Source organism: Colossoma macropomum, unplaced genomic scaffold (assembly GCF_904425465.1).
Source record: "Colossoma macropomum unplaced genomic scaffold, Colossoma_macropomum, whole genome shotgun sequence".
In the NCBI taxonomy this organism is placed as follows: Eukaryota; Metazoa; Chordata; class Actinopteri; order Characiformes; family Serrasalmidae; genus Colossoma; species Colossoma macropomum.
This window is the reverse complement of record NW_023494792.1, coordinates 4,748,898-4,763,303: the sequence shown is the minus strand read 5'-3', so window position 1 is coordinate 4,763,303 and position 14,406 is coordinate 4,748,898.

Sequence of the window (14,406 nt, the reverse complement as noted above, 5' to 3'; positions counted from 1 at the left end):
TGGCACATTCTGACACACTTATGGATCAGTTATTTTTGTTCATGACATTTTGATGGTCACAGAAAAAAAGCCATTTAAGATGCAATAATGTAAAAAAAAATCATAACACTTTATTTGAAGGCTGCCTTCAAAGGGACTTCAAAAGCACTGTCATTGAACGGCATATTACAAAGCAATAGTAGAGTATTTATGAAATGTGTGTTTGTCATAATATGCCCACCGATGTAATGTAAACAGTAATATGACAAGAATGACATCTTTACGTCCGTCTACCAATAAATGTGAGGACGCTCTTTCATAACATAATAGTAATAAATAATACATATTTTCCTTCAGAGATTACTTTGCAATACAGCAGCTCATCTTGTGAGTACTTACGATACATACATGCCATATATATCTATGTCCATACATCTTGTCGCTGTCGGAACAAAACCTCGTATCTCCAAAATGGTAACTTTACAGGGGAAGGAAAAAGCATTGCTAACGTATAATGGAAGTTAATGTAGCAAGATTTCCAAGTCATTTTAGACCATTTCTATTGATCCAATCATCATAAAATTTTGAAACGGTAACTGGAGTTTTCGAATTATGCTAAAAAATAGAAAACAACAAATTTACTCAGCAGCAACGATATGTACCCTTATTTCATTTACTTTGTAAAACATCTCATCTTGTGAGATCTTATGATACGCACCATAAATTTGTATACCTATTCCCTTATGTCAATACAATGTCATTTACTTCATGAAACATCTTGTGTCATCTTGTGAACACTTACCAAAGGCTTTCCCAATTGTTCAAGCACTTTTTGAAATGTTATTCAATGCTTATGTATGTTGAATAGATTCTCTATGAAGTTAGCTTTCAGTTTGCTAAAATACTGTTATGGTTTATGATCTATAACAAATTTTTTAAGCCCAATTTTAAAAATACACGCTGCATCTGAAAACCATTTCTGCATGGCCATTTGTGAATAGGCTCTTTAAAGGCTAGCTAAACAGTGATTTTATCATTAGCATTGAATAGCATATTTGCAAAGCATATGTCAGATTCGCAAGATGACATGGTGTTCCTGTTTATCATGGTATACTTACTGATGTAATCTCAATATAATATCAGTATAATGCTACAGTGTTACAGTTCATGAAATAGGACTTAGAACCCTTATAAAAATCTGCATCTATCATACATATTCAGTACGACGTCATTTATATCATAAAACATCCCATTATCTTGAGAATATCTATGACGCATAAAGACCATACATTTTCATACATATCGCTGCTGTTGGACCAAAACCTCATATCTTCAAAATGGTAACTTTACAGCAGAAGGAAAAAATATACATTACTTTTAATGTAAGTCAATGGAACCAGACATTTTTTTCAAGTAAATTTGGGCTGTTTCTTTTGGTCCCTTCATCTTGCAATTTGCACAGTATGAAGGACAGTAGGTAATTTCAAATTATGTCAAAAACTGAAAAATGACAAAAATGGAGATACGAGCTTTCAGTCCGAGAGCAGCGATATGTTCCCTTATGTTTGTCCACTGTCATTTACTTCATAGAGCATTTCATGTCATCTAGTTAATACATACCATAGGCTGGTCACTAATGTATTGCATTTTAAATATTGTCACTGCCCAAAAAACATATCTATCTCCATTTTTGTTGATTTTTATTTTTCTACATCATTTGAACTCAGCTGTCCTTATATAGTGTGAAAGTTTCATGATGAAAGGACCAATAGAATGTCTTGAAATAAACCCTCTTTACATTACTTTACACTAAAAGTAAAGGACGTTTTTGCCCTCTCCTATAAAGTTAACATTTTGGATATAGATGTTTTTCTTTGGACAGCGACAGTATTTTACTCAGTGCTTATCTATAGCTTATGAAGTCTCTACGCAGGTAGCCTTCAAATTACCCCAAAAAAAAATGTTACAGTTGAGGATGTAGGACTGTTTTTTTTTAAACCCCTTGTAAAAAAGGATACATGCTGTATCTGCAGTCCATCTCTGCGGGGCCGTTTTTGAATCAGCTCTCGGCTCTGTGCCTCTGGGTGATCTCTTGCTGAATGGGGCTGTAACATGAGTCGAACATCCTGTGTGTGAGGATGAAAGGGGAAGCATTATGAGGCAGAGGCGATGGACACCTGGGGCCGTGCCTGCGAGGAATGACCCCTAGAGCTCGGGCCAAAGGCGCACCGGGAACTCTCCGGAATGTTCTGGCAGAACGGCCCACTGTGAATACAGCCACACAACAGTGTCGCTTCAGATCAGCCGAACATGAGGGGTCGGGGAGCATGGCCTGCAAGGAAAGAGCCCGATAGAGATGTTTAAATGAAGATAGAGGGAGAGGAGACGGAGGGGGCTGGACACGAGGGCACAACTTGAATGAAAGACAATTATAACCAGCGAAGGGAAAAAAAAAGAATAAGTCTTTATTCCAACAAAACCCGAGGCCGGAAAGACTGAATTTACATTTCAAAATGAGATTGGAGAGGAATGGGGAGGGGAGGGGAGGGGAGGAGAGGAAAAACAGGCACATTATGATCATTGCAAACTCACGCAGAGCAACTGAAATAACACAATTTGCATCTTGTGATTAAAACGGTTGGATCTTGTTTAAGCATATTTGTGACATTCAGATTCATTTAGATGCATTCGCAAAGCCAGCAATTCCAATTTAATATACAATTGTTTACATGTGGAGATAGCTAATGCTAACGATGGCTTTTGTTTGAGTGCTCCCGTTGACTCACGCACAGCATGTTCACGTTTGCAGTTTCACTACATTAACTCCAGTCACTTGGACCATGTTCCCCTCAAACGACACCAATAAAGACAAGTGCAAAAACTCCTTCTCTTCTTTCAGCCCTGTGCAACAGAAGACATGACATATTTTTCCTTGAGGCTGTTTGAATGTTTTTACTGTGTGTTGGTTTGGAGTGTTTTTCTTTAATTTGTTTTTTCTTTCTGTCTGTCTTTTTCTACCCCTCTTTCAATCCTCGAGTCTCCCTCCCTCCCTCCCTCCCTCCCTGTTTCTTTTTTCTTTCCCTTTTTGCCTCCTATCCCTCTATCTTAATCTTTTTCCCTTTTTTGTTTCTATCTCGTTTGCTTTCCTTCTGCCTGTTATTTCTGTCTGTTTTTCTTGTTCGGTTTCCCTCTTTTTTCTGTTCTCTTTCTTTCTTTATTTCTCTGTCGTTTTCTTTCTTTTATTCTTTCTTTCTTTCCACCTACCCTGCATGGCCAAAAATATTTGGACGTGTTCAGATGTTTCAGCCACACCCTTTGCCAACAGGTGCATAAAATCAAGCACATAGCAATGCAGTCTCCGTAGACGAACATTGGTAGTAAAATAGGTCGTACTGAAGAGCTCAGTGACTAATGTGGTACTATCATGGGATGCCACTGTTGCCACAAGTCAGTTTGTAAAGTTTCTGTCCTGCTAAAACTGCCCCGGTCAACTTTAACCACTACAATTGTGAGATAATAGATCTGATCATACTTTTCCCCTGTAAAAAGCATGTCAACACATACGTTTTATGTTAACACAATCCGTTTATGCTGGTGTTAAACGTGGTCAAGATCCATTTCTGATCACCTCTGAATGTGATTTGAGTGATCCGATCGCAGTCTGAATGCAGTGTGTCCTGAGGGTGTTTATACCTGACTTTTCATGGGGTCAAGTGAAACCTGAATGTGATCCGATCAACAAAAATGCATGTTAATGCAAGGTGTAAACAGGCCCACTGTTGCCTCGCTCACTATTGTGTTCCAAACTGCCTCTGGAAGCAATATCTGCACAAGATCTGTGGGTCAGGAACTTCATAAAATGAGTTTCCATGGCTGATCAGCTACAAACAAGACTAAGATTATTATGCATAATACCAAGCATCAGCTAGAGTGGTGTAAAGCTCGCCACCACTGGACTCTGGAGCAGTGGAAACATCTTCTCTAGAGTGATGAATCACACTTCACTATCCAGCAGTCTGATGGATGAATCTGGGTTTGGCAGATGCCAGGAGAACACTGCCTACAAGAATGCATAGTGCCAACAGTAAAGTTTGGTGGAGGAGGGATAACAATCTGGGGCTGTTTTTCAGGGTTTGGGCCCCTTAGTTCCAGTGGGTAATGTTAATGCTACAGCATAAGACATTTTAGACTATTATATGCTTCCAGTTTTGTGGCAGCAGTTTGGGGAAGGCCCTTTCCTGGTCCAGCATGACCGTGCCCCTGTGCACGAAGCAAAGTCCATAAAGACAAAGTTTAGCAAGTTGGGTGTGGAGGAACTCCACTGGCCTGCACAGAGCCCTGACCTCAACCCCACTGAAGACCTTTGGGATTAACTGGAACGGCGATCGCTAGGCATGTCTTCTCATCCAAAATCAGTGTCTGACCTCACAAATTCCCACAGGCTTCAAAATCTTGTGGAAAACTTTCCCTTAAGAGTGGCTGCTGTTTCAGCCACAAAGGAGGGCCAACTCCATAGTAATGCTAATGGTTTTGGAATGGGATTCCAACAAACTCATATAGATGTGATGGTCAGGTGTCCACATACTTTTGGCCATATAGTATATCTCTGTCTTACTTTCTTGTTTGCTTGTTTTCCTTTTTTATGCCTGTATCTCATTATGTCTCTTTTTTTCTTTCTTTGTCTAACCATCTCATTCTCTCTTTGCCTTTGAATAACCTGCCTATTCATAAATGGTTCGTGTTACTTTACATATATCTTCCAGTCCCCCCACTGAGTAGACTGTAGAATGCAGAAACGAGCCCCAAATGCTACAAGTAGCTTGTGATTCTGTAACGTAAATATAAATGACGTGTGAGATAGCTGTGGTTTTAACCTCTGAGTCCTATTACTGAGTGATGTAAGATTATTTATGTGACACAGTCATCACATATGTATGTATGACCAATAAGACACCTGGTTTGTCTGGGAAGTTTTCTCTGCTTGAAGTACGCAGCATATGGAAGCAGTCAGCATTAAGCCATCCAGATCCTTCGGGGCGGCCCGCGAGGGCGGCCGTAAAGCTGGATGACGGACTGCTGCTGCCCAGCCGGCCTGACGGAGAGCTCGTTTGCTCCAGCTCCCTAGACCCAATCGAAATAAACACCCAGTCCAGGGCAGATTAATTTCAGTATAAATGTCTTGCAGTTCAGCAACACTGTTTCGCGTTCAGATGGAATGGTCTAATTTTCTGGAAAGTTCAACAAACCATTTCCCTTAGTGCAGGTGAAATGGTGGACGTTTGTCAAACCAGTCTCCTCCAAAGAAAAAGGAAAAAAAAAGGCCTAAGTGTTCAGTACTCTGCTTTAGGTAATCCAGTTTTTTTAATGAATGAATGCCCCAAAACACATTGAATGGTAGCCAACGAATAGTGCACAATGGTCAGCGGCGAATGCACCAGAGTAGAAAGCAACACATTTCCCATTTAAAGCTGGACTATCATTTTATATGCAGATACTACCATGTAATCCGCGAGTGAGTTTGTTTGTATTGTATTCTGGGCATCTTATATGCTGCTTGGTTGTTTTCAGCATCCCACAAGGATTTTCAGTTTCGTATTAATTATTCTACCCACTCGCTAGTGCCTCGAGACCTTTGGAATATGTTGACATTTGCTAAAGTTGTCCAACCCTATCCAATTTTGAGGCCCAGACAATCAAAATAAAGCCATGCTAGTTTCTGCAAAAGAACCAGAGCGTGCCCACGCAGATGATTTCATCCCTGCAGGCACGACCAAAGCTGTCCCTCCGAGACCCCACCACGGTCTGAATCCTGAAGCTTAAATAAAGGCAATGGAGACACGCCGGTCATTCAGTCTTCTATCTTCTTATCTGTTTCTCTCTAATTCTTTTCAGCACGTCTCTTGTTAGATGAAACTCATTTTTTTCCCCCTGCTTGGCATTTTATACTCGGCAGTACAAAAGGAGGAACAGAGTGCAATTATGTTTAACCAGCGCTAGAAGTCAGAATATTTAGACGTCCGGCAAGATACTCCGCAAAGATAAGACGCTTTCCAAACGGAAGGACCCCTTTCATGTCTGGGGGCGAGCCGTTTGATGCTTGCACTTTAGACAAAAGGTCATATTCATGAAGAAGTTATTTGAGAAATTTTTGGGAATACCACAGAAAGAACGTGAAACCGCAGCATGACAATACTGCGATTTCATCCGCGTCACTTTCCATGGTCACCAAGTTCCTCTGACTGACCTAACTGACCACTTTGAAGGATGCCCTGCCTCCTCTAATGAATAACCCCTCAGTGGCTTTGTTTGCTTTTTTATAGCCAAGACTATTAATCCAGCACTCACTGTGTTGCAGTACAGTAGTCTCCATTGCTGTTGAATGTGGGGTCCAGTTGGTCATAGCCATAAATGGTCCTTGTGGTGTTTGGGCTGCTGAGGCAAATAATAGTGGCATCATATGAGCAGACTATAAAAGGCCTATATGAATTCTGAATGCTGATCCTCATTAAGGAGAAAGTCTCTTCAGAAATAATAGGCAACAGATTAAAGTCCGGCCTCCAACGTCACGATACAATGAAGCGGTCTCTTCCTCTTTAAAATTGATATCCTTTTGCCTGCTCCCCATTGCCTCCTGATTAATTGCTCTTTGGTGATCTGAATTTGCTATGACTAAATGCACCAGCGTCCTCCAATGAAGTCGCCTTAATTAGCAGTGTTTGGAGCTCCGCTGAAATGCCATGGATGCCGGTATCAGCTGAGCCTGCGGAAGTACCCCGGGATAAAAGGCTGCATTGAAATGACCAGATGAAAAGGTTTTGTGGCTATTGAGGTTATTTTTTCCCTTTAAAAAGCTTTGTGACTTCGCTGTGCAACCGACCAGATCCTCTCAGCCACTTTCATTACTGTCCTCGTAAAGAAAAACGCGTGGTCTTCTGCTTGATGTCACGTATTGATTAATATGAGAGCTCCTCTCAGCGTAAGCATGTGCCGTACAGACAGACGCGGCCATTGACTTATTGGGCAAGCAACAGAAAGAGTCAATAATTATGAAGTGCATGAATTATGTTGGGTCTGTTGTTGATTAAAAGACAATTTACGAGAGATGTTGCATCATCTATCAGATGAAAGTTATAACTGGCCTCTCATCATGGAGAAAGTGCTGTATTGATGGACTGTAGAGCGGGCGTATTCAGTTTCGGTCCTAGAGGGCCAGAGTCTAGCACAGTTTAGTCATTACTTACTCAAATTCACCTACTAAACCTGGCAATTGACCCACCATGCTCTGCACACAAATGCGTTCACATATTTCATTTTTTCAAAAAAATAAATAAATAAAGTGAAAGCATGTCTAGTCAATATGTCTAATATTTCTCATTTTGGATTATTTTTATGAATATTATAAGTTGACTTATTTTTTACTTTTTAAGATCATTTTGCTTGTTTCAAGAAATAATGCAAAGAACGTTTTGATTTTAAACAAGTAAAAAAAAGGTTCCGAATACACTGTTAGAAATAAAGGTTCTGTGCAGGTACATTTTTCGTTCATCAAGATACAAACAATGTAAATGTTCCCTCAAAGGTACAGCAGTGGTTTTAAGGTCAAATTATGTGTCTTAAATACATTTTTTCCAGGTAAAAAGTACGTATTTGTACCGTTTCATAAACTAATGTTTTAAAATAGAACAATAAAATAAAAAGCCTGGAGACGAGACGGGGTGTTTGGAGTCAGTACAACTTAGAAAATATAATTTCAATGGATTATGGGTACAGTTATCTTCCCTGACTAAAGGTACTGAGATGTGCCCTTGAGGAGACCACCCAAGTGACAAAAGGGGTACTGCCCCAGTGACAGTTTCATATCTTTATTTCTCAGAGTGTACGTTAAATAATCTTAAATAATATTCTTCCAACAATCTCAAATTGAAAAATATTTATTTATTTATGACTTCACTTGCTAAAATATCCTTTTTGCAGTGTAATTTGTATCTCCTCTTGATCCAATTCAGTGCAATCCAATTCAACCTAATCAATTTAGGATGGAGCTCAGATTCACCACATAGTGTTCAGTTCCAGGTTTAAAATGCTATGATACCAAGCAAAATTATGCTGTTGTAGCTAATCAAAACTAGGCAGGTTGGAAACGACGATTTTCCATTATGCTAATATGAGCCTCCAATAAACAACATCTATTCGGTATATTCTAATAGTTTGGTCTTTAACATGCATACAAAAAGAATGTCCTTTACTTGTCCCTGCTGGGGTGAATCATAACCTCAGTGAAAAAACAGGCCTCGCTGAGGGCCAGTTTTACAAAGACCTGCGTATGTTGAGGGCTGTTTTATATTCCTAGTTCTTTATCAGTGTCACACAAACCTAACCATTGTCCCAGCCTGACTACCATTTCTGTAGAACCTGTGGGAAAGGGAATTACTGCTTCCTGTCACAGTAATGGCCGTGCCCCGAAGAGGAGAGAAAGTCCTTTAGGAATTGACCTCTTTCACAATCAATAGGAGGGCCTGTCCCTCTCTCTCTCCGCTATCTATTTCTCTCTCTCTCTCTCTCTCTCTCTCTCTCTCTCTCTATATATATATATATATATATATATGTAAATCTTTCTCTACCTCTCTCCTGTCTTCTTATTCCCTTTCTCTTTCTCTGTCCTCTGTCTTTCTTTTTCCCTTTTTCTCTCGCTCCTTTCTTTTATATCCCTCTCCCTCATTTTCCTCTCTCTCTCCTCTCTTTATCTTTCCTCTATCTCTCGCTCCTTTGTCTGCCTTTCTTTCTATCTGTCCTTTATCTTTCTCCTTTCTCTCCCCCTCTCTTTCTTTCTCTTTCTCACTCCTCAGTCTCCTCTATCTCTCTCCTCTCTCTCTTTCTCACTTTCTCCCTCTGCATCCCTCCTCTCTCTTTCCCATATATTTCTCTTGCTCTCGCTCTCTCTCTCCTGCCCTCTTCCTTGCACTCTTCTCTATCTTTCTCTTTCTCCCTAACTTTCCTCTGTATCTCTCCTCTATCTCCCCCCCTCCTCTCTCTCGACCCAAAGGAAACAGATCTCTCTTATTGGCATATGCACACTATGGTCCAGCAGTCTCCAATGAAACGGTCTGTTGCCGAAGCAGACGAGAGTTCCTTCCTGTTCCTGCAGGCCCTGAGGTCACGAGCGCCGCCATTAAAACCTCTCGCTTTGAACTGGTCTTGCAGAGCCCTCACTTTCCATTGATTACACATAAAATGGCCACACACTGGAGATCACAACACGAAGGAGCTTGCTTGTCTGCTATGCTGCTTTCATAGTTTGTGCATGATGATTCCTTATGGGCTGTGAAAAGTAATGAGATGTAAGAAAAATTGGACTGTGTCGCTAGAAGGGTGTCTTCATAGCACAATTGAAGTGCTAGACACACGCACACAATTATTAAATCACTCAAGGCTAACTAGGTTTTTTTGTGAATAGGTTAATAAATGTCTAACACTGCCAAACACAATCTTTCCAGTGTGCAGAAGTTAAATGAGTTCTCGGCTTGCGGTATGTCAAACAGTTACGATTACATTAAGACACACTATATGTGGCCCTGTAGTGAGTGACATTTCTTTTTTCCTTCTTTTTTTCCTCCTCTTGCAAACAATCATATGCAATCATGTTGACAATTACCCGGAGTGACCTTTGTAAAAAAACGCTAAAGCACAGCAGGGCGTTACATTCATGATGAAATCCCCGCAGAGTATATTGTCAGAATTACAGGTATTTAGATGGAGATTGCCCTTCTCAGCCCGGCTGGTTTAAGTGCTGTTGTAAGTGTGCATGTTTAACACGGCTCTGTTTGCGGGGCTGAAACTGATCGTATGTAAATGCACAGTACAATCATCTGGAATAACGACGCAGCCTTGATCATGTTAATGAATGCAGAGTGCCTAGCTGCTTGCCTCCACCTGTTGTAAGTGAAATGTGACACCTCGTCTCTCTTTCAGCTGACGTCATGACTGGGGAATGTATTGTGAAACACCTTACTTTGTGGGGAAAACCAAGAATACATCAATGTAAGAATCTGTGAAGAAAGCTCATACAGTGTGATTTTAATGAATTTAAGGCATTTTAAAGAGTTCTACCTGTGCAAAGCCTTTAAAGAGACCCAGCATGTGTTTGACACAATTTTTTCCTTCAGTGATATCTTGGCAAGTAAAAACATCTTAAATCTGGTCAGTAGGACTGTTGAAAAGTCAAAGATCACCCTTTCATTTACTTAACGTCCAGTCAAATTCATTTTCCAGCAAACAGAACACATACACTATATCTGTATACAAGTATATGCACATACACATGGGTACATATGCATTGCACCCATATGGGCTTGTTGCTAATATGGAGTTGCTCCCCCTTTGCAGCTGTAACAGCCTCCACTCTTCTGGGAAGGCTTTCCTCTAGAGTATGTCTGTGGAAATTTGTGCCCATTCAGTCAACAGGGCTTTTGAGAGGTCAGGCAATGATGTTGGACAGAAAAGCCTGGCTCACAATCGACATCCCATTTCATTCCAAAGGTGTTGAGTGGGGTTGAGGTCAGGGCTCTGTGCAGACCACTGGACTTCCTTCACACCAAATTTGTTAAACCATGTCTTTAAAAACCTCACTTTGTGCACAGGGGCACAGTCATTCTGGATCAGGAAAGGGTCTTCCCCAAACTTTTGCCACAAAACTGGAAGTACATAATTGTCTAAAATGCGATTGTATGTTGTAGCATTAAAATTACCCTTCACTGGAACTATGGTGTCAAGCCCAAATGCTGAAAAACATCCCCTGATCATCATCCCACCTCCGCCAAACTTTACTGTTGGCACTATGCTTTCTGGTAGGTAGCGTTCTGGCATCCGCCAAACCCAGATTCATCCATCAAACTGCGTAGTGAAGCACGATTCATCACTCCAGAGAACATGTTTTCACTGCTCCATAGTCCAGTGGTGGTGAGCTCTCCAGCCAATGCTTGCCATTGTGCACACATTGTCAAGAGTGGAGCTTGATTTTTTCCCTCTCTCTCCAAGATAAAAGCTGTAAGTACTGTTTATCTGATGGTGACAGTTTCGGTGGTCTATAAGGTTGTTGATCCCACTTTCTGTGTATCTTTTATTATTTTTTTTAATTCTAGTTTTAGACACTTATTTAACTTTGTCCTTCCTTATGCAAGTGGATTATCTTATATCTAATCTTCTCAGAAATGTCTCTCTCAACCATTTTAAATGTACATTTGAAAGAAATTTGCAAGGTGCGTTTGAGTAGTTGTTTGTATCTCTTTAAGGAAAAAGATTTTATCAGTGAGAGTTTTGGGAGCAGCTTTTTTGGAAGAACACAGCTGTAACTGAATGGTTTTAAGATTGGAAGGATGGAAGAGTTAAATTGGCAATAGGTGCACAAAGCAAAGAGTGGGCAAATTAAATACTGATAGATTTGATATTAGACTTGTTAATAAGTGTTGGAGGCTTTGTGTAATTTTATGCTGAAAATACATTTTCTGACAGATGAAAATTGAATAATTGGTACCTAATGGCTGTTTTGATTGGAAATTTATAGATGAAAAAGTGGTCTCTGACTTTTGCGAGGCATTGTTTCTAATATTTCTCAATCTGAGATTGTTGGAAGAATAAGATTAGTAGTTTCTAGACATTTTAATTGTTTTATTTAAGCGATTTTATTCAATGGTGTCTTGAAACAAGCAAAATTATCTTCCCATATAATAAGACAGACATCTTAAATCTAGCCTTGAGACTGTTGTAAGCTTATTTTAAGATTATGTAAATTATTTCCAAACATTTTTATTTGTTTAAGTGATTTTATTAAGTAAATTTATTTCAGTATATTGGCAGACAATGTTGCTTTTTTTTAAGAAATGTTCTTGAAACCAGAAAAAAAATGATCTGACAATATAGTGAGTTAATTGTTCTTTATAAAATTACTTAAAACAGGTAAAAAATGTCTAGAAATAAGCTAGATAATCTTATAATAAGTGCACAACCGTCTCAAAATAAGAAATATTATATATATATTAACTAGAATTATGATACATTTACTTGACAAGAAACCATTTTGACAGTATGGTTTGTAAGGTTGTATTTTTCCCATGTTTTCTCGACATTGCAAACAGACTGAAAAGTTTGGAAAACAACAGGTTTGAGCCTGCATTTCGAGGCCCAAACCGGTTGTTGAAACAGAACGTAATTTTAATGTAAATGTAATTCAGTGTGTAACTCACTATATTTACATAATTACATTTGAATTCTATCAGTGGTGGATCTACAAAATTTTACCAGGGATGGCAAAGGCGTGGCAGGGAGTATCGGCCAAGTATCAATGTGAATGTGCAAAGGGGGTTTGGAGAGAGGTCACTGATAGTGATACAGAACAGTGGCAGAAATTGTGTAGTGGCATCTGGGGTGGCTAATTAGATTTCGGGAAGGATCTGGCCACCTCAGCCACCCCTTTAAAACTGTGCATGAATAGCATAGCGAAAAAAGGATAACTCTTAGCTGCTAAGGGTTAATGCTGCAGTGTTGATGTTGGTTGAATTAAAGCATGAAAAATGCATCTTAAGTGCTAAAACTGTAAGCCATTTCATCAGGCGCTACAAGATTTCTCAAATCTGACCCTTAATATTCTAGTGCGATGAGAGGCGTCCCGTTAAACACGGGCTTCTGAGGCCCAGCATGGCTCTGTGCACTTTGTTCATGCTCAGGTGCTTGTGTCAAAATATTTTACTTTTCTCCCCATTTTTTTGTGGAAATGTTGCTTTGAAGTCCCCCACCCCCCTTCAAAAAAGTTTTTCTCTCATGAGCTCGAGGGCACTCCCAGTCTTACAGGACGTAAAGTTGGCAGGGATAAACTCCGGCAATGTGATTAAAGCAGGCGCTTGCGCAGGCCCGATTGAGCCCATTCGGTCCCACACGGCGCCCGTGTTGCACCAGGCAGCCTCCCGAGGAAACATTTAGCTTTTATTTACTATAAACCTGTTTAGCGTGTCGAGGCATAATGCAGCCGAAGTGACAGATGCCTCTGTTTAATATGGAAGGAGTTCTTGGACTCTTTGTGAGCTTTTCCTCGTTGCTCTGGGCTGTCGAAAATCCGGCGCTCCGCTGTGATTCCCACAGTGCCAAAATCTCTCAGTGAAGTGCTTCCCCTCTCCCCAGAGAGAGAGGGTATAAAACTCCCCCTTATTACTTAGCAGGCTGCGGTTCATCAGCAGCTGCATGCTGCACCGGCCGAGGAAACAGTGACTGGTGGCTTTCTGTTGAAACTGCCCTCAGGGCCAAATACTTATTGCACGGGTCACTTTCGCTGCACCAAATGGTCACCTTTGGGGCCATGTGGACTCTTTAGAAATAGACTCTTTAATGGGCCATGTGTAGCCTTTATGCTCCTCTGACACTGAGGGTCAACAGCATTTAAAGAATAGTGCTGGCCGTTTTGGGGTTTTGGAGTTTATTAGTTGAATTTTAGGTGTAGGAGTACAAATTGGAGGACAGCTATCTTCTTGAATCTGTGTTTTTAATGCAAATAATGTTTTCCTTGTTTGCAACAACTTCACACATTTAGAGATTCTGTAAGTTGATTTAGAAGAAAACTAAATCTCATGTGCAAATATTAATGACAATATTTGTGGACGGTGCTCCCTTTGGAATCTTTCGGAATCATTATCATTTAATCATTTTATCCTGTTGTTATGATGTCAGCACTCACCAGCACTCAATTCCAACAATGGTTTAAACCACTGTTGGGCCAAAAAGCTTCATTATGTACTTTCAAGATTAGTTCAGAAAAGAAAACTATCATTATTTGGACAAAATCTGCTGTTCACACCAAGGAAGACACTTGACGTATATAATAAGACATGCATATTTCCACCAGGCAGTACAGCACAACACAGTACAGTTACAAATCTGAACCCAGAACTGTCTGTACCCTGGTTGAGTACCCGTGTTGATTTCTCTTGATTTATCATGCCAATCTAGTGTTAACAGTAAACACAAACAACAGTAGAACCAATGGAGGAACTTCAAGCTCTGATTTGCTGCATTTTTTTTATGTCAAGATTCACAGACCGCAGTTGGTTGGTGTTTTTGTTTTTAAATAATTGTCAAGTTACACCATGTAACAATTCTGTGATGATTGGGTTTGACCACTCAATAGTTTGCACCACTACTAGCTTCACCTATATGTTCTGGCTTGGCACGCTTGGTACCCCAGCGCAAAGGGAAACTAAATTCAGCAGAGGTACTCAGGCACTGTACAGTACACTTGACAGTGGAAATGACAAAATGTGTGATAATAAATTTGTAACTATACTGTATCACACTGTCCGATGGAGAAACACAATTTGATGAACAGGACACTGAGTGTTGCAAAATATATCCAGAGTATTATAAATAGCTGTGTTATGTAAAGGC